Source organism: Amborella trichopoda, chromosome 11 (genome assembly GCF_054954075.1).
Source record: "Amborella trichopoda isolate Santa Cruz 75 chromosome 11, AtrichopodaSantaCruz75HAP2 v2.0, whole genome shotgun sequence".
NCBI classification, from domain to species: domain Eukaryota; kingdom Viridiplantae; phylum Streptophyta; class Magnoliopsida; order Amborellales; family Amborellaceae; genus Amborella; species Amborella trichopoda.
In genome coordinates, this window is record NC_142346.1 from 6,832,199 (window position 1) to 6,858,305 (window position 26,107).

Sequence of the window (26,107 nt, forward strand, 5' to 3'; positions counted from 1 at the left end):
CAAAGATAAGAGCAAATACAAAAACATATAAATTTAAAATGCATTACATTCCTAAGACTCCTATTCAAGTAACTTTCCTTCTACAAAGATTTCCCATGATCATGGTTCCTAAAAACAAAACTTATTTTCTAATAGATAACCAATACGCTTTAATTGCTATCAATTAAAAAACGTCACCTCTTAATAATCTCCAACTCTATCTCATAATCGATAACTACAGCTCTATCTTATACTTACAAGTAAAAGACCATATCACGCTCAACCATATCTAATACTCACATGAACCTCAACTCTATCTTATCCTTAATAAAAGGATGAACTTCCTAATATTTTTAATATAAGGATGAACTTCCTAATACTTACTAAAAAAACCATATAACAAAAATGGACTCATAAAAACAATTAGGCTTATCAAACTAAACATAAAAATCCATTTCTTAATCATTAACCTTAATAAATAAAAATAAAAAAGTCTATCCAATATCTAAAAATAAAATTAAAAATCGTAGCATCTAAATTTTGATCTGCATCACATATGCACAAAGGATGTATATGTTTAACTATGTACACTAAGTTTGAATATGCTTATGTTTAACTATGTACACTAAGTTTGAATATGCTTTCAGAGGCAGATTCATTGCTACAGAAACACCATTGTTTGAAAAGATAAACTTGTTCGACTCAAAGACAACTTTGAAACCCCTCTTACTTAGCAGATATGCTGGATCAGCTGGATTGGCCTAATTTGGCCATAAAGAATTTCACAATAGCGTTTAAAAATGATATTAATAGTATTTTTTGAAATTCTAGAAAAAAAAGGTAGTGCATAATGAACTTTCAATATTTGCAAAAATACTTGAATATTGCGACTTCATTTCTTGTCTGAGTCTCTATTGGTATTGATTTTGGTATTATTTTATACTAATTTTGATACAATACTTTACAAAAAAAAATTATACTCATTTTGTAATTTTTGGTGAAGATATGTGGGAGAAATGACTTTTGTGATGTTTTATACTATCGTGATACTATATGTCATTTCTGTATAATCATTTTCCTTTCACATACAAGTTGAACCTCTCTCACCCAAAAACACACACAAAAAGCACATTTGACACTCTCTTTCATACGTGCATATACACAAATATATTGGACCTCACTCTGTCACACACACATACAAACGGTGGGCATCTTTCTCTCTCTCTCACGCGCGAATACAAATAGGACATCTCTCTATTTCAAACATATTGAACAACTCTTTCTTTCTCATAGTTTCCAATTTGGTTGAAGTTTCATTTATTTTCTTCAGTCATGTAAAAAATATTTGGAGCGTTAATCTATTCCCATCTAGTTCTACTTTTAAGTCCTATAATTTTTTATTTTCGTAATGGGAAGGAAAGGGACCAATGCACATTAAAAACATAATTTCATTTATCGTTGTTGCAAAGAGGTCACAATTACTGCTAGTGATTAGATATCAAATTGGACGGCTTGGGGTAAGTTATAAAGTTCGATTTTTGTTTTTGTTTTTGATCTTTGAATTTATGAATGACACACTCACAATTACCCTATTTAAAATCTAACGGATAATAGTGATTTTGACTCCTTGTACCAAAGGCCGATGATCTCTTTGTATAATTTCTCATTAAAAGGGGTCATGGCATTGAAAATGAGGGGAACTTGCTTGAGGTCATCCCATACACATGTGAAAGTGGGGCCAGAGCAATAGGTAATAAAAAAAATAAAAAATAAAAAAATAGAAAAAAATTTAAAAATAAAGATAAAGAATTTTATAGGAACTGAGTGAGCCAACCCAATTCGCTAATAAAACCAATCGGTTCTGTCAAAAAACTGACAAATTCCTCCTATAATATATCATGGTAAGCAAGCAGATACAAATACATTCTCTCTCTAACTATTTATACAATAAGGGTGGGAGATCTATAAGTTGCCATACCATTTATCAATATGCATTAGATCCAAATACTTAGAGATCTGTAATGTAGATTGCGGTGATCATGAATATGAGAATAAGTAACAATAATTTAAATTTTGAAACAATTTTAAATACTTCCAAATTGCAGATATTCTACCTCCAATACTTTTAGTATCACACCCAAAATTCGTTCATTATTTTTTCTTGCTTTTACCCTAGTCAAAAAGTAAATATTTTAAAAACTAAACTAACCTTCCCCTACTCATTATCCATTAAATCTCTCTCTCTACCCTCTCTCTTTCTCACTACCCACCTTCTCTCTCTTTCTCTACCCCCGTCTCTCTCTCTCTCTCTCTTATATGTTAAAAAATGCAGTCCGACACAAAAGTGTGCCGGACTGTCCTTTGGCTTTGGAAATCCAAAAGCCTCGTGACCGGTCTGGCACCAAAGCCAAAAAAGAGAAGGTCGGGTGCGAAAGTGTGCCGGACCGGCTTTTGGAATTCCAGAAATTGGTCCGGCCCACCAATTTCAGAATCCAATCCGACACACTTTTGTGCCAAACCACATTTTACTTTGCTTCAGTTCGGAGAAAGAGCTCAAGAAATATCCAAGACCGGTTCCAACACTCAAGTGAAACGGTAAGATGCCAATTTGAGAGAGTTGTCAATGCAATGTATAAATTATCATTCAACTATGTTCATCTACCTTCAAGTAGCATACATCTAGAAATTCACAACAAAAACATGTATTATCTTTTCTTTTTGGTCCTTATTTTAAATTTAGGGAAAAAATTCTCCATATTCCCTATTCTTAGGTTTCATTTCACAATAGACCCAATGTTTTAAAAGATATCTTGGGGCATACAAATTATAGATTTTATTTCTTCTAACCCCTTGAGCTATTTAAACCTATTATTTTTGACCAAATAAATCTAAAAAGACATGTCTTTTCTAAAAGCCATCCTCTCAAACTTCTAGAGAGAGAAGGGCTTCATGGAGGTGAGAGGTTATCGGGAGTAGAGAGAGAGGTGTTTGGAAAAATAAGGGAGGAGAGAGAAAGAGTGAGAGATGCAGGAAGAGAGAGAAAGAGAGCGAAGTTTAAGATATATAAGTAAAGAGATAGAAATGATTAGGTTTAAAAAGAGCATGTCTTTCTCACATTTGTTTAGGTTAAAAAATAGGTTTAAAGTAGTTAGGAGGTTAGATGATATCTTTTGAAACGATGGGTTATCAAGAAATGAAACCTACAAATAAGGGATATGGAGATATTTTCCCTTAAATTTATGTATCTTCGATGGTTTTGGGACATTGATGATTAATTTTAGTTGAAGTTTTCTTGCTTTATTTTTTGAAGAATTGCATTGGGGCAATAGATGATACCCATATTCCTGTGAGTATTGGCGTTGAAGAGCAAGCTCCATTTCGGAATAGGAAAGGCTTCTTATCACAAAATGTAAATGGCAACTTGTTCTTTTCACCTTTGTTTTTTGTATGTACTTGATGGGTGGAAGAGATTATCATCAAATTCTTCTGTATTAAAAGCTGCACTAAAATCGAGTTTCAAGGTTCCCCAATGTCACAATTATTTACCTTCAAAAGTTTTATATTTTGGAATATTTAAATTTCATTTCAAGACGGCTAAATGTCATAGTCCTCATTCACTTCCTACAAAAGTATTATTATTTTTAGAATATATAGCTATAACTTTTTATATGATTTTAGATAAATATTATCTCATCGATGCTGGTTGTGAGAACACACGAAACTTTATAGCTCCATTTACGGTTGTGACGTATCATTTGAAGGCCTATGGTTGGAGAATTTTAGCCCTACAAAATGCAAAGGAGCTCTTCAACCTTCGACATTTATATCTTCATAATGTTATTTAATCTGCATTTGGTGTGTTGAAGAAATGACTCATCTTCTTGAATGTGGCAACAATATATCCTTATGGAGCACAAGTTAAGATAGGCGTTGCTGCTTGTACTTTATATAATCATATCGGAACTGTAACAGGTGGTGATGATTCGCTTTATGAGGAGTATAATAGGGATCTTGAACTTGAATTAGTTGAAGGAACTGATAATTTGAGATCAGGTATATTCTGCGAGATCATATTGCTAATGTATTTTGGGATGATTATTGTGCTCACTCTTAAGCACAAATTGACACACAGATATGTAATTTGTGTTTCTCATTACTCTCTTTTGTGTCAAATTGCCAATACTTTGGATTATAATAATTTACTAGGGTTATCAATCATGGGTTATGGAATTCGTGTAAAACTCTTTTATTTTCAATTATATTTGTTCATTCTCCTCTCTATACTTATAGAATAATTTATATTTTCCAAATTATTTGTCTATCAAAACCATGAAAAAACAAAGTTAAAAACTAAGGTTGGTTAAACTTTTTATGTAATGAGATAAATAAATAAAAAGTACGAAGCTAGGATTTATTGCAACGCATCTAAATAGATTTATCTGGCGAATAAAATTTTCTTCTCATATTTTAATAGACCTCCAAACAGTCTACCAACGTCATAAAATAAGACGATAATGTTTCTTAATTGAGGAAGAAAAATTTTTCAATTTTTCTCAATGTGAATAATTTTTTCTTTCACATCCAAATTGGCCCTTAAATACTAAAAATCCCTAAAAAGAGTATTTTTTGAGTTTCCTAAAACCGTATATTATGTACTTCCATAATTTTGCAAAAACACGTGAATATTTGGACGACATTTCCCTGACCAGAAAAAAAGAGCTTATAATCATCACAAATATGAATACATAGTCCAAAATGCATTATACAACAATTGAGATACAACCTAATACATGAATATTACATTATGTGCTTTCATTATTTTGTAAAAATATATGAATATTGACACAACCATTTCTTAACAAAGTGTTCTGTCAACCTCGATATCAAGATGCATGGACATGAGAAAAAATAGATTTCAAGTTTTAAAAATAGTGTATCTTGTAATACATTTTTGGACCGTCAATTTTTATGATCTTCAAGTTTTTATAGATCAATTCGATGTATATTATTTTTGAAGCTTTAAATTTTATAATTAGAGATGAAAATATATTATAAGGCTACCACAAAGATTTTTAGTATTGAAACCACATTTCTCGATACTATTTGAAGGTGCGCTCTACTGTAATTGTTTAAAGCCACGGCTCTATACAAACCACACCCTAATAGTATTTGCTCGTATAGTTTTTACATACACTTCGAATTGAAATTCTCAGACTGCTATCCTACCTAAACTTAACTGTACAATATGAGAGCAACGATTGATCTCTAAATATATGGATTATTACATACTATTAGTTCCCTGTGATATGTTGAAAAGCACATTATTTCCTTGAAGGCCCAGGACTCCCTTATTAAGCTAGAGGGCCATCATTTACCAGAAGGCGACAAATTGTTTCTTCAAGGTACATTTTGTGGCCTCTGGCATTCAACTAGATAAGGAGTTCGCCATGTCGATGATCAAGAGGTACTTGACATCGCCTTCAGCCAACCTTTTCATTGCTGTGTTGAGGTTGTCCAACTGAATAACCTCAATGTCAGTAATAATATTGTGCTTCGCGCAAAAATCGATCATCTCTTGAGTCTCTTTAATCCCTCCAACCATGCCCCCCCCTATAAGCTTCCTTCCTACAAGACCGAGTACCACGACAGATGTATTTTCTTTAATAGATGAACACCCAAACATTCAAATACAAGAAGCTAAGATGTTTCATTCTTGAAATAACGTTTGAAACATACGAACTCGAAAATATACAGATTGATAGTCCAGCTTACCATATATCAAAGAGAGACTAGGAAGCTGCAGAGGCTTATCAGGTGCCCCAAGCAAAATAAATTTCCCATTAGCCTTGAGCAAAGCTAGAAAAGGCTCTAATGCATGGTCACTAGAAACTGTATCCATGACATATTCCATGGTTCCAATTGCAGCCTAGCACAATATTTAAATCAATCAAAGCAAAGTATTACATATACTAAAATGAATAATATACAAGTTTAATAAGTGGGATGTAAACAAAGTTTTTTTAGGGAATATTTACAAAAAAAATGCCTATATCTGTTTTCTATCTTGCATGCCTACAATAATATTACATGCCTACAGAATGTGGCAATTTGAATAAAATGCATCAATAAAAATAATTCATGGCTATATCTGTTTGCTATCTTTTTCTGAAAATGTTCTCCCTTGTATGTTTTCCTAAACAAGAGTGAAGGATCTCAATACAATATAGTTGGATTTAGTCAAGTGTTTGAAAAATGGGGCCAAAGTAAGCATCAAGAATAAAATGGATGGTTGGTTTTTTCTTAATGAAATATATGGATGTCATTTATTTAATATTAAGAACATCTGTTGCATTTTACTCAAATCAGCATGTGTTTTGGGCACTAATCATAAAATATCTAATATTCCAGTCCGGTGATTAATAGTTTGTATTTAGGCTGTCTCGATGTTATGGCAAAGTTATAATGCATAATTTATCCTTAATTATGCATTGATTAACAGCTTATAATCTTCTTGGACATTGAAGAACTGTTTTGCAAATAAAGTAAACCATCTATATTACAAATTAATGGTCACTGCCAAAAATTAGATACAAATCCAAGAAGCCTAAGTAATGCACACTGACCTAGCAGAACTATTTCACAAACCATGTAAACCGTCTAAGTATCACGCATTAACAGTTATTGCTAAAAATTTGAATCAAATGCAAAAAAATCTTTATAGAGCATAATTAGATAAACTAATTATGCATTAAGTGAAGAACTGTCTTGCGTACCAAATATGTAAACCCTTTACAAAATACAAACTAATAGTTATTGTTTAAAATTTGAATCAAATGCAAAAAGTCCTTTTGGCAACATAAAATCAGATAGGTTATGGCAGCTATCAATTTTCTATACCAATTATTATTGTTGTTGTTGTTATTGTTGTCGTTGTAGTTGTTACCTTCATTTGCTCAGGATTAGAGCTAACCAAAAACCTATCGGCCCCAAACCGGTCGAGTGCTTCTTTCTCCTTGGAGGAGATTTGCTGATGGCAGTGACCTTGGGCCCCAGTGCCTTAGCAATCTTTATTGCAAGGAGACTGAGAGCACCAAGCCCAACGACTCCTAAATGCGTGTCCGGCTCTAGGCCATAGTATTTCATAGGGCTATACACACTGATCCCTGCGCAAAGCAGTGGAGCACTAGCATCAAGAGGGAAGTTTTCAGGAAAACGAACAACATAATGATTGTGGACCACCAATTTACTTGAGAAGCCTCCGTAAGTTCGAGTGCTATCGTAGTAGGTCCCGTGCAGACTAAATATCGCTTCAGGGCACAAGTTTTCAAGGCTTTCCTCATATAATTCACACTTTTGGCATGATCCAACTATGCCCCCCATGCCAACCTTGTCGCCCACCATTAATGTCTTCACATTACTTCCCACCTCTGTTTACAACCCCTACAATCTCGTGTCTGTTGAGGATTTCTTGTCAAAATGTGCAGATACAGAGAATACTATGTACTCTTTACATAAAATGAGAGCACAAAGTCAATTTAGTATGTGCATATATTGTCATGCATGAACAACAGCTCCTATCTCTGTTCACTTGCTCAATAATGAGGACATGTACTCATTGTACACAGCTTTATATTAGACAGACCACACACAACAAAATGTGTGTGTGTGAGAGAGAGAATGGTCAAGTTTTTCGATGTAAAATACTCAGGAGAAAACCGTATCTTTATAATAAAATTTCTAAAGAACAGAATATTTAAAACTTCAAGTATTCTTCTCAAGGAAATATAGGTGTCTAACTTGTATTCAATGTGGTTAGTAAGAAGGAGCATTTACCGAAGAAATCACATTATTTTATATGAGGGTGTGACCAAAATAAATATACCATACAAAGGATTATTCTTTATAAGTTTATGTATTTAAGAAGGGGTATGTTCATTATATATGAAACGATTTACATTTCATGGAGGTTCCCCTTGGAGTAACAGTAAGTCATTGTTGAAAGTTGGTTATAGCTTAATGCTTGCAGGATTTCAGTCCAACTTCCCGACCTAAGAAGCCACCAAATTGATTAAAAATGTAAACATTGGGAAGTAAGTGGCACTCACCCTGGGACTAAGGGATACAGTGTAGTTCCCCATTCATTCCTTGCGTAGTGAAGGTCTGTATGACAGATCCCACAGTAGAGAGTTTTTATGGTCACATCCTCTTTTCCAGTTGCCCTGAAACAACAAAAAAGTGCCCCAACCATTTAACAGTTAGGTGCTAAATAATAGAACTATTAGGAGAAGATAGATTTCATGGTCCTTCAAAATATTTATACATAAAATGGGAAATTAAGCTCCACACTACTGGTGTCATGGGGAGGATTAAGTCAACATGGATGAATATCATTTTTTGCTTTTGAAAAGTTACATGTAGATGTAAATAAGATACTAAGGTTGATTTAATATTGAGCTTTAGAATTGCATGGTGGTGACATATGCGGTTACCGTATACCATACATCTCCGGAGTGTCGAAATTTTTAGCTAAAACCGATTTTTCTAATACCAACACACTTATCATGGACTGAGCTCTGAATTTGAATAACTCCATAATCAAACATTTCAAGACATTTTAAAAGCAATCATAACTTCAGGGTAAAAAATAAGACAATTTTTTGCTCTTCTTTCTTGTGCCTGTGGATTTATAATTTCATATACACAAACTTTTAAGAGTAGTAATGGGGAAATAAATACAGTTGAGAATGTGGTGTGCCAAACCAATGAAGAATATAGGAGAATACTTGTTATAAAGAGTGATAAAATCTTCAAAATTGCTCATAGTATGTAACACAAGAAAAAATGAGAGATTGTTTTCAGAGCCTACTGAAGATGATCGTCTTATGTTGGACTCCCCATTCTTGAATCCAACAGAGTGATTATATCCAATTCTAGGGTCCCATCTTTCTATGCCAACACAAAAACCTAGTGGATTAAGTTGTCAAGTGAAAATTCAAGCGTATCCAATGCTTTACAGAGTGCAGATACTATATATTATACGTTTACCAAGATTGTTCCCACACTGCCTTAAGAATGGTTTACCTAGATTGTTCCCACAACACCTGAGGATGCAGAGGCACAAAATCATTTCAGCCATTCATGAACAGAAAGACAATTTTGTAGGACATCACAACAAAATCCTTAATGAGGACTCACTGGGTGCAGATCAACAAGAGGCCTACACCGGAAATGCAACATGTACCTACTCATATGCTAGCCCCATAATGAGCTACGAGGACCTTGCTAGAAGAGGCTCGACAAGAGACTGAGATGGAGCTCATGTTCCATACGTGAGAGTAGTGATGAAAGGTAAAATTATATTTATTTATAATTTCTATTCAATTTTAAATGATGTATATTTTAATTTTAGTTTTAGGTATTTTGAGAATTTTTAATTTTTTAGGAATTATAGGGTTTTCATAACTTTATTATTTATTTCATGAGTACTATTCATTAGTACATCGCATGGGGGTAAAACTGTCATTACAAAATTTAAGTTTAAGTTAAGATATATAGGACATTTTGATCATTGTATAGACATATAAGGATTTTGAATATTGAATTATAATATATAAGAAGTATGTGGGGTCTTAAAAGGGTTAATTCCACATGATATTTAGAAATTGAAAGAGATAAAAGATTAGGCTTTTGCAACCCTAGCTTGGATATGGAGAAGAAACCTGTAGTTTCATCGACTTATAGTTACATTAAGCTTTGTTTCTTGTTGATTTTACTGTTTCCTCAAATTTTCCCACATCAAATTGGTATCAGAGCTCTTAATCTACACAGAAGTTACTGTAGCATGTACGGGAGTTACTGTAGCACCACATTTTTAGTACCCTAAATCCGCAACAAAGAGGGGGAATTAGAGTGCGATCTAGGGTTTGCTGGTTTTGGCCAAAGTTTTGTCAAAACAACCTAAATCTTGTTGATTTCAACAATATTTGTTGATTATTTGCTTAGGGTTTATGATTTTGACGAACCAAAGTCAGCGAGAAGGGGCTGTAAAAGAGGGATTTTTGTAGATTCGCTTCATGATCCCCATAGATGACAGAATTGAGGAAATTGAAAGGCAAGTTCAACAGCTGATGCAGCTGTTCGAGAGGCTTAATAATGAATAAGATGGTGATCGTTTAGCCCAAGAAGAACTCGAGTGCAAGCCTTTCCACTTTTACGCTCCCCGTGTAGATTTGAGTGATGAAGATAGTGACAAAAGACCTAGATGTATTAATCATCACTCTAAATTTTTGATTTCGAGGATGAGATTCTTAATTTTAACATCGATTGTTTAAAAAAATAAGCAGAATGTAGATTGGGATCTGCCACCAATCTTCAACACATACTTAGATGAAGAATCAGATCTTGTAGGAGACCCAATCTATGATGATGATCAAGATTTCGTTGTTCAAATAGTATTTGACGTGGGAAAATAATGAAAGACTCAAAGGAGAATTGAAATGTGAAGTTGTTCGTTTAATTACTGACCTCAAATGTGCAATCATGGCGCGTTCAAAAGCTAAACCAGGGGCAAATTCAACAGGGTTACATGGCTGAAGTGATGCAATTTCGGCAAGTTTGTGTGATTAAAAATATTGTATCGATATACAATGACCCTTTCCTCAAGGGTCTCTCTGTTCCAATTCTTAATAATCGTGTTTTGATTAGTGCAATAATCCACAAGTCCCAAGATCATGTTTACAATATTCGACTTGAAGAATGTTGCCAGACTAGCACCAATTTCATCTTGTCACACTTTAAAACTCGATAACGAGTTTTTTCCAACCAGAGGGAAAAATTATACTTACTTTAATTTCTATTCAATTTTAAAGGATATATATTTTTATTTTAGTTTTTAGGATTTTTAATTTTTTATGGATTCTAAGGTTTTTATAGTTTTATTATTTATTTCATGAGTATTATTCACAAGTACTATTCACGAGTATTGTTCACAGGGTAAAACTGTCTTTACAAAATTTAAGTTTAACATTGTATGGACATATAAGGTATTTGAATATTGAATTATAATATATAAAAGGTGTGTGGGGCCTTAAAGTGGTTAATTTCACATGATGTTTAGAAATTAAAAGAGAAAAATACTTGAGCTTTTGCAATGCTAGCTTGGGTGTGAAGAGGAAACATGTGGTTTCTTCGACTTATGCTTGTGTTTAACTTTGTTTCTTGCTGAATTTACTATTCCCTCAAATTTCCCCGCATCAAAGAGCTAGAATAGCAATATTATTGGAGAGAATAGAGGGAATCGTCCTCTGAGAAGAAGCACATGCCTGAACCTCGTAAAGCCCTCTGGAATTTACAGAAGAAGCTCTCAGAATCTTTGCCCAAGGAACCATAGTTAGCACAACAGCTAAGGTAGGCAATATAGTCATTACACTTGAGCCAGTTGTGTAATTATAATTGTATAAATTAGTCAAAGGCCTCATTAATCTTGTACTTGGTCATTATAGAGTATATCGGTTCTTAGTGCATTAGAGATGCCATTATTGTTTGTTCTAAGTTGTTATAGTGTGTGTCAGAGGTGTAATCATGTTTGTTTTGAGTCATTATGGTGTGCTTTAAAGGGATTGTATAATATGAAACCATTTAATTTTGGTATGAGGAGGTCATAATAATTTTTAGCTATTGGATGTGAAATCTGATAGATTAAAGTGTGCCATTACATTTGAGAAATTTTATATGGACTTCATTCCTAATCAATGACACATCCACAGTCAATAATGATTTTGAACTCCTTTAATCAAAAGTAAATGTTCATGTTATATACATTTCTTGCATCAAAATTATTATTATAATTGTACTTAGAGCCATATGTGCCATGTGAATTCGTCAGATGGGCCATGTGACAAGCTATGGGTATCGTTTTTTAATCAGGAGCCATGAGAAGTTGTTAGAAGGATCATATGACAACTAACAATGGCTCGTGTGATAATAACAAGAGGCCGTCTAGAGATTGGGATTCTTCGAGTAGTCTCTCATCTCATAAGTTTTCTCATTCTTACCCTTCTTACTCTTCTTCTTCTTATTATTATTCTTTTTAGTCTTCTCTTCGAGTTCAGAGTCCGAGTTCAAGAGTCTTTATTAGCCTTTTTGTATTTCAAGGCCTTAATGAAATAAAGTTTAATCAGCCAAGCTGTATGGGGTAGAATGTTGGGTGGTCCAGGAACAACCTATCTATAGAATGAACACAACTGATGTGAGGATATTGAGATGGATGAGTGACAAGCCAAGAAAGGATAAATTTGGAATGATTACAACTGAAAGAACTTATATAAATCCATAATCAATGATATCTGCTTATTAATAGAGTAGGATGGTGGACTAAGATTCTTAAAGCTCATCTCAATTAGTTGGGAAAAGGTTTTAATGATGATGATGACGAGATTTGAAAGAACTTAGGGTTGGCACCAATAAGCAATAAGATAAGGGAAAGTAGACTCAAGTAGGCTGCTATGTGCAAAGTCAACTTAGAATAACATCAGTTAGTAGGGCTATTTAGTTGAAGTGGAAGACTCTAAAAAGGCACAAATTAAGGCCTAAAAGGACATGAATGAAAGTAATGAGAAGAGATTTAGCAATTTATAGTTTGACTGAATGAAACATGATTTGTGACGCCAACCCCAAATAATCAGAATAACGCTTGGAAGATAATGATGATGATGATGATGATGATGATGAATGAAATAAAGCTTGACTGTGTTTTTCATTATTTCTCTTCTTTTGGTGTTCCTTCCCAGATTGCATTGAAGTCCTATAAATTTTGCTTGATAGATAAAAGGGTAGGCTGTATACGGAACATAAAGATGTTGGAGTAGAGTGAGAAAATAAGAAGACACCACCTGACATATGCTCCATGCGGCAAACAAAAAAATGGAGGGTGAACGTAAAAGATAACATTTTCCCTCAACAAATCCTTAATCGAATTAAGAGTGTACATACTCTTCCTACCATTATCGTTCTAGAGCTTATACCTCCATCCCCTATATGTCCACCAATTTGGGTTGTGATTATTTGGTTGGGGCCTACAGCCTCAAAACCAGATAGTCACAGTTAGTTTTCCTTTGGCAACTTACTATGGTTTGGGTTTTCGGGTCCATAGCTTATTCTTTCTCGAGTGAATCTTCTCTTCTCTCATATCCTTTGTTGCATTCAAAGATATCCCTTTCAAAATTTAATTTATCCTCTTTTTTTTTTGTTGCCATTTTCCTCTTCCTTTCCTTGGGTTTACTCTGAGTTAAGGGGATTTTCTCTTGGATTTTCTCCGATTCAGTAGGAGTATAGGGGACTTATTTTGTATCAGAGAAAAAATTTAAGGGATGAACACTAGGGGAGTGAGTGTTGTACATTGATGCTTCCATTAAAAGTTTAGAATTAGGATTGAGAGAGAGAGAGAGAGAGAGAGAGAGAGAGAGAGAGAGAGAGGGAGATTTTGGGAAAATAAGAGAGATATTTGAAAGTCACATGCTATGTTAAGAAGGTGGTTTATAGAATACGTCGACCTTCAACAGTCAAACCAACGCATACACCAAAATCCAAATGAAGCAATGCTGGTGCCAGAAACTCTTATAATGGCTTGGAAATCTATTTTCACTCTTCATTATGAAACTTAAAGCCCTAAAAATAGTGTAGATCAAGCATATCAATAAACACTTGAAAATTTTAAAAGTGAACGGTCCAAATAATGTGTTACAAGATACACTACTATAGATACTTCAAATCCTTTTTTGTCATATCCATGCATCTGCAGCTCGAGATTATCAATTGGATGATTTTCTTGGACAAGGTGTGCCATACTTTTACATTATAAGGTTAACACCTCATATAAAATTAACCTTTATATATATATATATATATATATATATATATATATTTGAGCAATGATCCAATGCATCGGTTGTATCAAGTATAATGCAACGGTACTTCTAGAAAACCATGTTTGTAGTATTTCTATGACCTCAAATTTTGTACACACTCTCTCTTCATCTCAATAATCAATCTCCCCAAAAACAAAAGCTCAATTTGAACCCTAGATATGGTCAAAATGAGTCCCATCCAAAAATGAATCTAGACCATTCATTTTGTGAATTTCAAGATCTTAGCCTTTATAAACTCAAAATTATTTTTTAGTTTTTTAACATTGTTCATCTAATGATAATAAAGCCATCCAAAAATATGAGAAATAAAAAAAGATCCTTCTAAGGCCTAGATCTAAACATCTCACCAAAATGAGCGGCCTGTGTTAATTGGGATAAAAAAATACTTTGTAGATTGTGTTTTCAATTTTTTCTTTTTTTATGATTGTTTATTAGAATTAAAAGAGTGTATATTTCAAGACTTGAATCAAACAAATAGCCATTATATGGTTTTTTAAGGTTGTTGCATCATATTACTATATAACGATTGCATGAAATCATTGCCCCATCTATATATATATATATATATAGATAAACCTTAAGTCATATATAGATATTAGCTCTCTTGCCTAAAACTCACAAAACAATCTTGTAGATTGATGTAACCCTATATCTTGGAGACCTCCAATATTAGTCCCAATAAAAAGTATATAAGAATAATATCAAGATAATAGTTCATTATTATACAACCTTGAGCTAATTTCTCTAGCATTACCCCTCGAGCTATAATGTCCTAAAAAATATTAGCCCTCAGGTGAAAAGCTCTGCATATAGAATCCAATGGATTGAATCCAAATTTGGGAGGCCACAGATATAGATCGCATAAAGTATACATAAAAAAACCCCTCAGATCTACAGTTCTATTTTAAATAAAAAAAGTTTATATAAGGTTGAGGGTCTAAACAATCAAATGCACCTCAACAATTCAATAGGAGTTGTTTCAATGTTGCAAAACTCTAAGATCCATCGTCTCAACCTCAAGATGCACATATGAGAAAAAAAATGGATTTTGAGTATGAGAAATAGTGCATCTTGTAATGCATTATCAAGACTGTCAATTTTTAATATTTTAAAGTATTTATAGATAAGCTAGATCTACACTATTTTTAAAGTTTTAAATATTAGAGATGAAAATAAGTTTTCATGCCATCATGAAGATCTTTGTTACTAAAGACACTCATCTTTTGATACTATTTAGAGGTACACCTTACTTTACTTTGATTGTTTAGCGTCTCAACCTTATACAAACTACACACTTATTAAGTGCACTAAGGGTAAGTTTGGTTGGTGCATAAATATTTCCCCAAAAAAAATATTTACATATGTAAAAACTTTACAAAATTTTTTTTCCAAATTTTCTTTTTCTCCATGTTTATTAACATGTTAAAAAGCATAATATATACTTATAGGTATTAAATACTATTTAAATACTATCAAAATACTATTTGTTTGTTAAAATATAACTATTATATAATTTATATTGTATTGTAAATTCTTATTATATAAATACAATATATTATATAATAAACTATATAATATATTATATAATAAAAGGAAAAAAAACTACAAAACGCCTATAAGTGAAGTTCTACAGTACTGCACCTAAGGCTTTATTACCGTTCAAAATTTATCATACGGTCACATACGTTTGATAATATTTGAATTTTATTATGTTTTTTTACAAATCATAACAATTTGAAATTTTGTATGTGCGTGCGCCTTAGTGAGATGCATGTGAATAAAATATAAAACAAATAATTTGAATGATAAAAAATACATAAAATACGCCTATAAAGTTTTAGGGGTAATTCATCATTTTATTTTATGACTATTACTTTTTTAATATTTTATTTTGGTGCGACTTGGTCAGATGTATATATGCCCAAATTTTAGATAAATCTTAGAAGTAAAAAAAATTATAAAAATTCAAATACTACCAAAAATTGTGACAGTGTGAAAAACTTTAGATGGTGATGAGGTGTAGGTGAAGTTCTGTAGAATTCACCTATAGACGTTTTGTAGATACTTCCACAATAAAATATATTATATATATAACTTAATAATGTATATATTAATAATATGTGTAATATATATTATATATAATATTTATATTATATAGCATGTATATAATTACTATATTATATGATATGTATGTTATACATATAATATCAATATTGTATAATAAATGTTATATATCATATATAATTTATATATATTATATATTATACTTATATATTATAGGTCTAAGAAGGGTGATGACCTTAAACTTTCCCTTAATCTGTCCCATGCTCGGGTAAAAGGATTGGGTTGTGTTAGGTAGGTTACCAACATAAAATTTTACCAAAACTCGTCATGAATCATGGAACTACAATATTTACTTATACTAGGGTATTACGCAGAAGCGACGTGCTGTATTATACCCCGGGTACAGTGAAAAATAAGCAAGGATTAGCTAGGGCATTCCCAGTTGAGGTGAAAAAAGGGTAAAGGTTCCCGCGACATCCTGAACGAGCATGGATAAAGAAGCTAGTCCAAGAGAATAGGATTCGTATAGCTACATGGAATGTAAGAACACTTACAAGTAAAAGTATAGAGTTAGTTAATACAATAAGATGGAGGAGAGTAAACATAATATGTCTACACGAAACTAAATGGAAAGTAGAAAAAGCTAAAGAAATAGATGGGTATAAACTTTGGTATACATAAAAGGATAACAAAAATGGCGTAGGCATAATACTAGAAAAATTTTAAAAGATAAAGTAGTTAATGTCAAAAGAATAGGTGATAGGCTCCTATTAATTAAACTTGTATTAGGGCAAGAGATAATTAACGTAATTAGTGCTCATGCACCACAAGTAGGGTTAGATGATAGAATTAAGAGACAATTTTGGGAAGACAGAGATGGAATAGTCCAAGACATAACAAATGGAGAGAGGACTGTTTTAGGAGGGGACTTAAATGGCCATGTAGGGAAGGATAGTAGATGATAAGAAGGGGCATATGGGGGATATGGGTTTGAGTAAAGAAATGAGATGGGTGAGACTATTCTAGATTTTGCTATAGCCTACGACCTAGCAATGCTAAACACTTGCTTTAAAGGTGAGATGAACATTTAATAACCAATAAAAGTAGATCACATAAAAACCAACTAGACTTCTTCCTAGTTAAGAAGGTAAACTGCAAGATTATCCTATGAGAGAGTTTAAGTACCCAACATAAGCTCTTGGTTATAGACATTTACTTAAAGACATGGTAGAGAAGGGGTGAAAGTAATATGTGTCTAAGAACTAGGAGGTAAAATTTAAAAAATCAGAAAATAGATTTATTAAAAAAATTAGTTGAAGTAGAAAAATGGAACTCTGAACATGATATCGATGTAATATGTAATGAGATGGCTGACTGTACCAAGAAAGTAGCAAAACAAGTTTTAGGAGAATCTAAAGGAAAAAGAAATTTCAATAAGGAAAGAAACTTCAATAAGGAAACATGATAGTGGAGTGATGAGGTCTAAAAGACCATTAACAATAAGCGATCATGTTATAAAACTTGACAGTGTAATAGAAATGATCAAAACTTAGAAGAATATAAAAATGCTAAAAAAAACGCTAAACAAATAGTAAGTAAAGCAAAAATTAAGGCATATGATAATCTATACAATAAATTGGGAATAAGATAAAGTGAAAAATATGTTTTCAAATTAGCAAAAATAACATAGAAAAGGTGTAGGGATCTAAACCATATTAAATACATTAAGAATGAAGATCAAAAGGTCTTGGTGAAGGATGAAGAGGTATACTAAAGGTGGATAGTTTATTTTAAAAAATTATTAAAAGACGAACATAGTGGGAACAAAGCGATAGAATGAACTGCTGGTATAAATGAAGGCGAAGGTCATAGATACATTTGTAGGATTAGGATGGTAAAGTGAAAGAAGCTTTGAAAATGATAAAGATAGAAAAGGCTTGAGGACCATATGGTATCCTGATAGAGGTTTGGAAGTGCATCGGTGAGATTGCCATTGACTGGCTGACAAAGCAATTCTACAAGGTGCTGAGAACAAAGAAAATGGCAGAAAGAATGGAGAACAAATATTGTGGTACCTATTTACAAGAACAAATGAGACCTACAAAATTGTGTGAACTATCGAGGGATCATACTTATGAGTCATATTATGAAGCTTTGGAAGAGAATGATTGAGCAACAACTAAGGCATGAAACGAGTGTATTTGAAAACCAATATGGTTTTATATCAAGAATGTCAACAATCGAGGCAATTTTCCTACTTAGACAACTAATTAAGAAGTTTAAGACGAAGGGAAAAGACCTCCACATGGTCTTTATTGACTTAGAAAGCTTATAATAGAGTACCTCGAGATATGATTTAGAGGGTGTTGGAAAAGAAATGAGTCTCGAGACACTACATCGACTTGGCGAGAGAGATGTACGATGGAGAGCTAACTAGTGTACGAACAACTAGTGGAGAGACGAGTGAGTTTTCAATGACTCTACATCAAGGGTCAGCATTGAGCCCATAACTCTTTGTCTTAATTATGGACGACATAACTACGCACTTGCAGGAGGAGGTACCGTGGTGCATGTTGTTGGCAGATGATATAATTTTGATCAATGAGACTCGAAACAACATTAACACAAAGTTAGAACTTGGAAGATGCTCTAGAATTAAAATTAGCCGGATTAAGATAGAGTATATGGAAAAAAGACGCCCTTTCGATAGTTTGGATCTAAAATCTGGGAAAATTAGGAGATTGAGGAAGATGTCGCATATAGAATTAGGGCAAGGTGGGAAAGTGGAGATGTGCAACTGAAATTTTATGTGATCGCCGCATATCAATGATGCTGAAAGGTAAGTTCTATAAAACACCTGTGAGACCACCTTTCCTTTATGGGGCAGAATGTCGGGCTGACAAAAACAATATACCCATAAAATGAGTGTAGCGGAGATGAGGATATTGAGATGGGTGAGCGGCAAGACAAGAAAGGATAGAATTTGAAATAAATCAATTTGGGAAAGTTTAGTTATGGCACTAATAGATGATAATATAAGAGATAGTTGACTTAAGTAGGCTGGCCATGTGTGGCTTCGACCCAGTACAACAACTGTTAGAAGGTACGAGTTAGTTCAAGTGGAAGGATTGAAAAGGCCAAGGGATAGGCCCAAAAGGATGTGGTTAGAAGTAGTCCGAAAAGATATGGGGACTTATGACATCACTAAGGGTATGACCTTAAATTGAGCGGAATGACGGTTCAGGATTTGTGTAGCCGACCCCACTTAATTGGAAAAAGGCTATGATGATGATACATACATATATTATCTAATAATATATCATATATTATAGTATTAACTAATAAATTATTTATATAAATTATTGTTATATATTATATATTAAATGTTATTAAAATATGTTTAATATATCATAAATTATAAATTATTATATAATATCTATTCTATTATAAATAGTGAATAGTGGATTCACGTGTGAAAATAAAACTCTAGAAATGGTTGCCCATGGGTAGAGGTGTAGTTTTGTTTTCATGCAAAGTGGATCATTTTATGGTAAAACATTTTACCATGAGTTTTGTCTTTTTATGATTCTTCTCTTACCAAACATGTGTAAGGCAATTCTAATGGGAAAATATTTTTCAAGAGATATTTTTGCACCAAAAAAATGTGCTCTAATAGATAATTTGTGGGGAAATGTACTTATGGACCGATTTATAATACTGTTATAGCGAAATGACTAAAAAATATGACATTATTACTCCGAAGGATGGAATCTCAAATTTTATTTTTTATTTCTTACCAAGTTTATCTCTAGTCCGATTTTTTAAACCTCGAACCGTTTTGTAACCCCAACAATTTGGATTTTTTGTCAAGTTTGTCCCCTATTATTTATTAAAAAATTCAATAGAAGACAGTCTGATGTTTCGAGCATCAAACTACCTTTTGATGTTTTGGAACCATCAAACCATTTGATTTCCTATCAATGAGTGAAAGGCAGGCCTGGGTGAGGGTCTTTGCTCATGATAGAGGGCGGGTGGTGGGCGCATGAGCGAAGGAAGACGCTGGAACCACTGATGAGCTTACGCCCGCCCGGAAGAGAGAGCTCAACTGACGGGCAGCCCGACGAAGCTGCTGGGTTCTGCTTTGCTATATGCAAACTCGTTACCTTTAACCCTGCAGGTCTATGGGATAAGTACTAGAAAGTACAAAACAAATCCTAAAAATTTAACCCAAGTATTAAAGAGGAATAAAAAAAACATGCCAAACACTATCACAAATGATTGCATAGAGTGGGAATCGTAGTCACTGACATGTCAAAAGGTCGTTCATGAAACCATGTGTTCATCTCTCCCTAAGAGTAGACAAGTGTCCTTCAAGCTGCAAGCAAGGATAAGTGTTTATAAGAAAGGCATCGTGCGTAACTCCCACATTGTGGTCGTCAGCCTTAAAAGCCTTTATCCAATGGAAGATCATGCAATGCTAGCTGCTGCTATTCATTCTTCCCAATTCCTTAATTATGAGTTTTTCATTAGCATAGCGGTCTGATTGTGATCGTATTGTTTAGTTTTTATCAATGGTTTAAAAACCGGATCGGTGACCCGGATCGGGTTTTTCAAAAACCGATCCGGATCGGAATCGGGTGAATCGGTCAGAATAAAGCTTCAAAAAAATTCGAAAAAATTATTAAAATTCATTATAAATATTGGTTTTTAGGAATTCAATAAAAAATGAGGGTACTCCATTAAGAATTTTCATGTTTTTGAATGAATATGCAAATATTAATATGTTCTTTCCCTGCATGAACCGCCATTCAGCATTTAATTTACAGTATTTCGTGCTCATCCCTACACTGTTGCTGTTGGGACTCGATATGTGAATAATATGGTTGGGATAGGGTGGCCTCAGAATCATCATCTCTCTCGTTTTCTCTTTGAATAATATGGATTAAAAAAAAAAAAAAACAAATTTTCAAAAAAATCTATCATGGATTAAAAAAAAAATCACAAATTTTCAAAACATTCTATCATGGATTACAAAAAAAAATTCGATCATGGATTAAACAAAAAAAATCACAAATTTTCAAAAAATTCAATCATGGATTACATAAAATTCGATCATGGATTACATAAAATTCGATCATGGATTACAAAAAAAAACAAACAAAAAAAACAAAAAATTCAATCGTGGATTACAAAAAAAGAAAAAAATAGTTCGATCATGGATTACAAAAAATTCAATCATGGATTACAAAAAACTCTATCATGGGTTACAAAAAAAGCAAAAAACAAAAAATTCAATCATGGATTAAAAAAAAACAAACAAACATTTCAATCATGGATTACAAAAAAAAAACAAACATTTCGATCATATATTACAAAACATTCGATCATGGATTACAAAAAATTCTATCATGGGTTACAAAAAAAAAAAAAAAAACAAAAAAATCGATCATGGATTACAAGAAAAGAAAACAAACATTTCGATCATGGATTACAAAAAATTCTATTATGGGTTACAAAAAACCAAAAAATTCGATCATGGATTACAAAAAAAATCTATCATGGATTACCAAAAAAAAAAAAAAAAAAAAAAAAAAAAAAAAAAAAAAAAAAAAAAAAAAATTCCGTACGGAATCGCCGATTCACTGTTCGGACTCGCCGATTCCGTACAGTGAATCGGCGATTCACTGTACAGAATCGTCCGGTTCTCTCTAGAACCGGACGATTTCCGATTTTCGGGGCGATCCGGTTCCTTTTTCACTATTTCCGAGTCGAACCGGGCGAGTCCGGTTCGACTCGGCGTTTTTTAAAACGCTGGTTTTTATTGAATATAATATAGTCTGATATTAGAATCATAGGACCGTTAAGTTTACACAAAAAAATAGAACAGAATGTCGTTCGATGTTCGATTTATAGGGTTATTAAATTTACTTAAAAAGTAAATAACAGAATGCAGTCCGATATTTTTTGTTGAATTTTTTTAGAAAATAATGTGGGGGGCAAACTTGGTAAAAAATAAAAAATGTCGAGGTTACCAAGCGGTTCGAGTTTTAAAAAATCAGACCAGAACAAACTTGACAAAAAATCAAAATTGACGGGGTTACAAAGTGGTCTAAAGTTTGAACAATCGAACCGGGGGTAAAATTGGTAAAAAATAAAAAAATTTGACACAGAGCCAACAAACAATACTTTGAAACAATATTTTTGGAATAAGAAGAAATAATTGGGTTGATGTCAAAAGCAATGATACAACTCTATTTAATATGGGAATGTATACAATGAGACCATTTACTTGTGATACAAGGTGGTCGCAATTACTTACAACCATCGAACGTGAATATTTTAACATAGGAAGAAACAATTGGGTTGATGTCGAAGTGATACAACTCTATTTAATATGGGAATGTATACAATGAGACCATTTACCTATGATAAAAGAGGGTCACAATTGCTTACAACCGATGTGAAATTTGATAGCTTGGATGTGTCACAAAGTTTGAAAAAATTTCTTTTGAAACTTGTACTTGATCAATGAAATTATTACAGCTGCCTAATTTCACATCCAATGTTCAAAATTAAGGTTACCACTTTGTACGAAAGGAGAATAATCTCATTCTATGCTTTCCCATTTAATATAAGATGGCAAAAGAAAAGCGAACAAGACATTCTCATGCTCCATACAATCAGAATTGATATTCCCTTTTGAAATGACACTGGGATATAACCGAAAGAAACATATTAAATGTACTAAAGTATGGACTTTAATATGTTATTTCTCAACAACAACAACAAGAATCAGTATAAAGGTGTAGTTTACTATGTTATTTCTCAACAACAACAATAACAGGAATCAATATAAAGGTGTAGTCTCTCCTCCATAACCTTGATCAATGAATTTCAATATGAACCAAAAAAATAAAATAAATAGATTAAATATAACTACATGCCATATTAGATTTTGGGGTTTCAAGGATGATACATTGGAAACTGATAGGGTTGGTGAGTGTGAGGAACCCCTTTTTTTTTTTGACAATGAGCGTGAAGAACTTATTCAAAAGCATGCACCTTCCAAAATTCATCTTAGAGGATTTATAGCTTAGTCTCGACCATTATAATTATGAATCCCAAATTTTTTTTATGTATATTTAGTAGTTTTTAACTCTTAATGGACCATTCATTTCAATTCTTACAATATCATCATACATGCACAAGGTTTGGACCTGCATATGAAAGTTGAAATGAATTTTGCTTATTTAAGATGTCTTTCAGACCTTAAATATGGAACATTCACGGGCCTGCACAGTCACCACTGTCAACTTTTTGATTAAAAGATTGAATGAAAATCAATAATACCTGCGGGAGAAGTTCAAGGGGAAGAGAACGCCGGAGGAATCCACTGCTGCCCACCCAGTAGCCTTCTGAGGGTGCTCGTTCTCTGGAGGAATTGACATTTTTTTTAGAGAGAGAAAATGGAGGTGAATGATTTCTCTTTCTGTACCCACATGAAAAACTGCAACTTTTTCACACTAAAATAGCTAAAATGTAAGAGAGCACATATCCTCCAAAAAAGTTTGAATAATAAAAAGGGGCAGTTTCTCTTGCACTATTCATAAGGGAATCTCCTTAAAATGGATAAGGGCAGACGTTCTTACGTCTGATGATGTAGGCAATGACATGCAGCCCTTAGTGATGGTGGAGATATTTTGAGGTCGTTTGAATACCTGAAAATATATTGTTTGTGAAATATATTATTGACGTAATATATTACTCCATAATACATTAGCTTGTTATGGTTTGAGTAGTATTTAGATGCAACTTGGGAAATACATTGCTACTGTTTGCTTATATCAGGAAGAAAAGAACTATGGGACATGCATTGCCAACATTTTACGTTCTTATAAACAATCATATCTTTCTTTTTTGTCACAAAATTCCATTGAAATGCGGAATTAAAATCATACTATTCCAAAAATATTTTCAAAGAATAACATCATCACCATTCCATTTTCTAATAATAGATTGTATCATTCTAAAGTCATCATGACACCATTTTCTACTTATTTTGCATGTCTTTGGCACTTCTAGCATGATTAGACTTTGGTTTCAACCATTGTTAGCAAAATTGCCTGATCTAACCGCTAACCACTCGGTTAGATCTAACCGGTTACGGTTTTGGGCAGTTAGGGTGATTAACCGGTATTTAAAAAAAAATTCAAAAAAATGTATATAAATTCTCAAAAATAGGGAATTTGAGCTGTAATGCATTTTTAAATATTCTTTACATTAGGGTAAATATTAAAAATCATTTTGGTCATTAATACTCACTTTTATATTCTTCCGTCTTTTTTAGAAAATTTTAAAATGGGTGCAGTTGGCATATAGATGCATCTGTAGGTGTAGAGGTAAGGTGCACCTTCAAAGTTTATCATGGTATAAAATTGATGTAAAATATTCTTAGGAATATCTCAAAATCTATTTTTATATCTAATTATAAAATTTTAAATTTCAAAAATGGTTAAAACCAAGATCTATAAACATATGAAAATCTTGAACATTGTCGGTGTAAATAATATGTTGTAAAATGCACTATTTCTGAGACTTAAAATCTTTTTATTTTTCATGGTCATACATCTTGATGTCGAGTTGATCAACCAAACGGTTTTTCAATATTAAAAATACCTTTCCGATGGATTTTTGAGGTGCATCCATAGTTCTACAATGTAAGGTTTCATCCTTATATAAACTTTTTCTTTTTAAAAATAGCCCTTGGTAAATATAAAATGAGTTAAAATCTATTTTTTTTCAATAATTTTCAACTTTATTTGAATGTGTTTTGTTTTAATTATTCTTTATAAGCATGTCATATTTTTGTATTTTTTTTTATTTTTTTCAACACTTTTTTGACCGACTAAGACTTGCACAGTTAGAGAGGTTGAATTGGTCGGTTTACCAGTTAGGCTGGTTAAACCGCTTCCAGGCTCATGTCGGGTTAACCATTTCGGTTTGATTTTACAAACACTGGCCTAAACATGATAAGTCATTGGAATAATATGATTGGAATAGCTTGATTTTATTGTGATAAGTCTTATATTTATTTATTTTTTATAGAATTCTTTCAAATGTCTTTCTATATAATTTCAAATAAACAATAAATTTATAATACCAAATTCAAAATAATTATGTTACAAATTAAAAAATGGGAAGAAGTTTAATTAGTAAACTAGAAGGTTTGGTAATTGCAGTACGAAATTTTGAGGCATTGGAGAAGACTAAAGATGTATCTTATTTCAATTGAGTTTTTACTAATCTCTTATGACTTATGAAGATTATGTCGTGTGAAATTTTTTATTATGATTGTGTTGTGTAATTTCTCATTTATTGCCAATTATTATTTTTATTTTTTTTGTGTATACATGAAAGCTGATGGCCCCAAATTGGGGATAGAGGGAAGTAGTAATGAATGTGCATAGGAGAGTGTAGAAATGGATGTGTGCATTATGTGCAAACAGGTATTTAGAGAGAGAATGGATGTGCTCAGTAGAGAGGGAGAATGGCAGCAGATAAAGGATATTTTTGGGGTAAAAGACACGCGTAGTTAGATTAACCGTTAGGCATGTAATGGATTTCACACTGCGTGTACTAGATTTCATGTATTTTAGAGAGATCTTATGTAATTTAGTTCTATTTTCTTAGAGTTGAGGTGTACCCAAACATGGTAAATCTCATATTTCCTTATATTTCCTGTTCCCTGTAATATTTCCTGTTCCCTGTAATAGATTTTCAGGTACCCAAACAATTCCTTAATGTCTTGTAATTCGTGGGCAAGAGATTCAAGTTGGAGTAATATTGGAATATTAAATATTCTTTTTTTTAACAGCTCGAGTTAGGAGTGGCAATTGGGTCTCGTAGGTTTGAAGTGTGTCGGGTCCGCGTCTATATTTTTTGAAGGACTCGGTTTCCATGCAGCCAAGTAGAAATGCAAGCCTCTTAATAAATCTATTTTTTAAGATTGATTTTAGGACTTAATTTAAGGGCATGTAATTCTAACATGGAGATCATGAATATGAAAAAATAAATAAATTTTAAAACCTAGAAATAACAATTCTAGTAAGAAAATATTTGGACCGTTAGTGTACATGATT

General features: G+C 32.7%; 1 pseudogene across 1 annotated transcript; it reads right to left on the reverse strand.

Moving 5' to 3' along the window:
- Nucleotides 1-5,123: 5,123 nt before the first annotated feature.
- Nucleotides 5,124-23,416, reverse strand: LOC148779712 (putative mannitol dehydrogenase; annotated as a pseudogene). The gene is made up of 5 exons (XR_016044079.1): nucleotides 23,319-23,416; nucleotides 8,085-8,198; nucleotides 6,923-7,433; nucleotides 5,752-5,905; nucleotides 5,124-5,604 (listed from the first exon to the last, which is right to left on the reverse strand). The product of XR_016044079.1 is annotated as a putative mannitol dehydrogenase (transcript).
- Nucleotides 23,417-26,107: the final 2,691 nt, after the last annotated feature.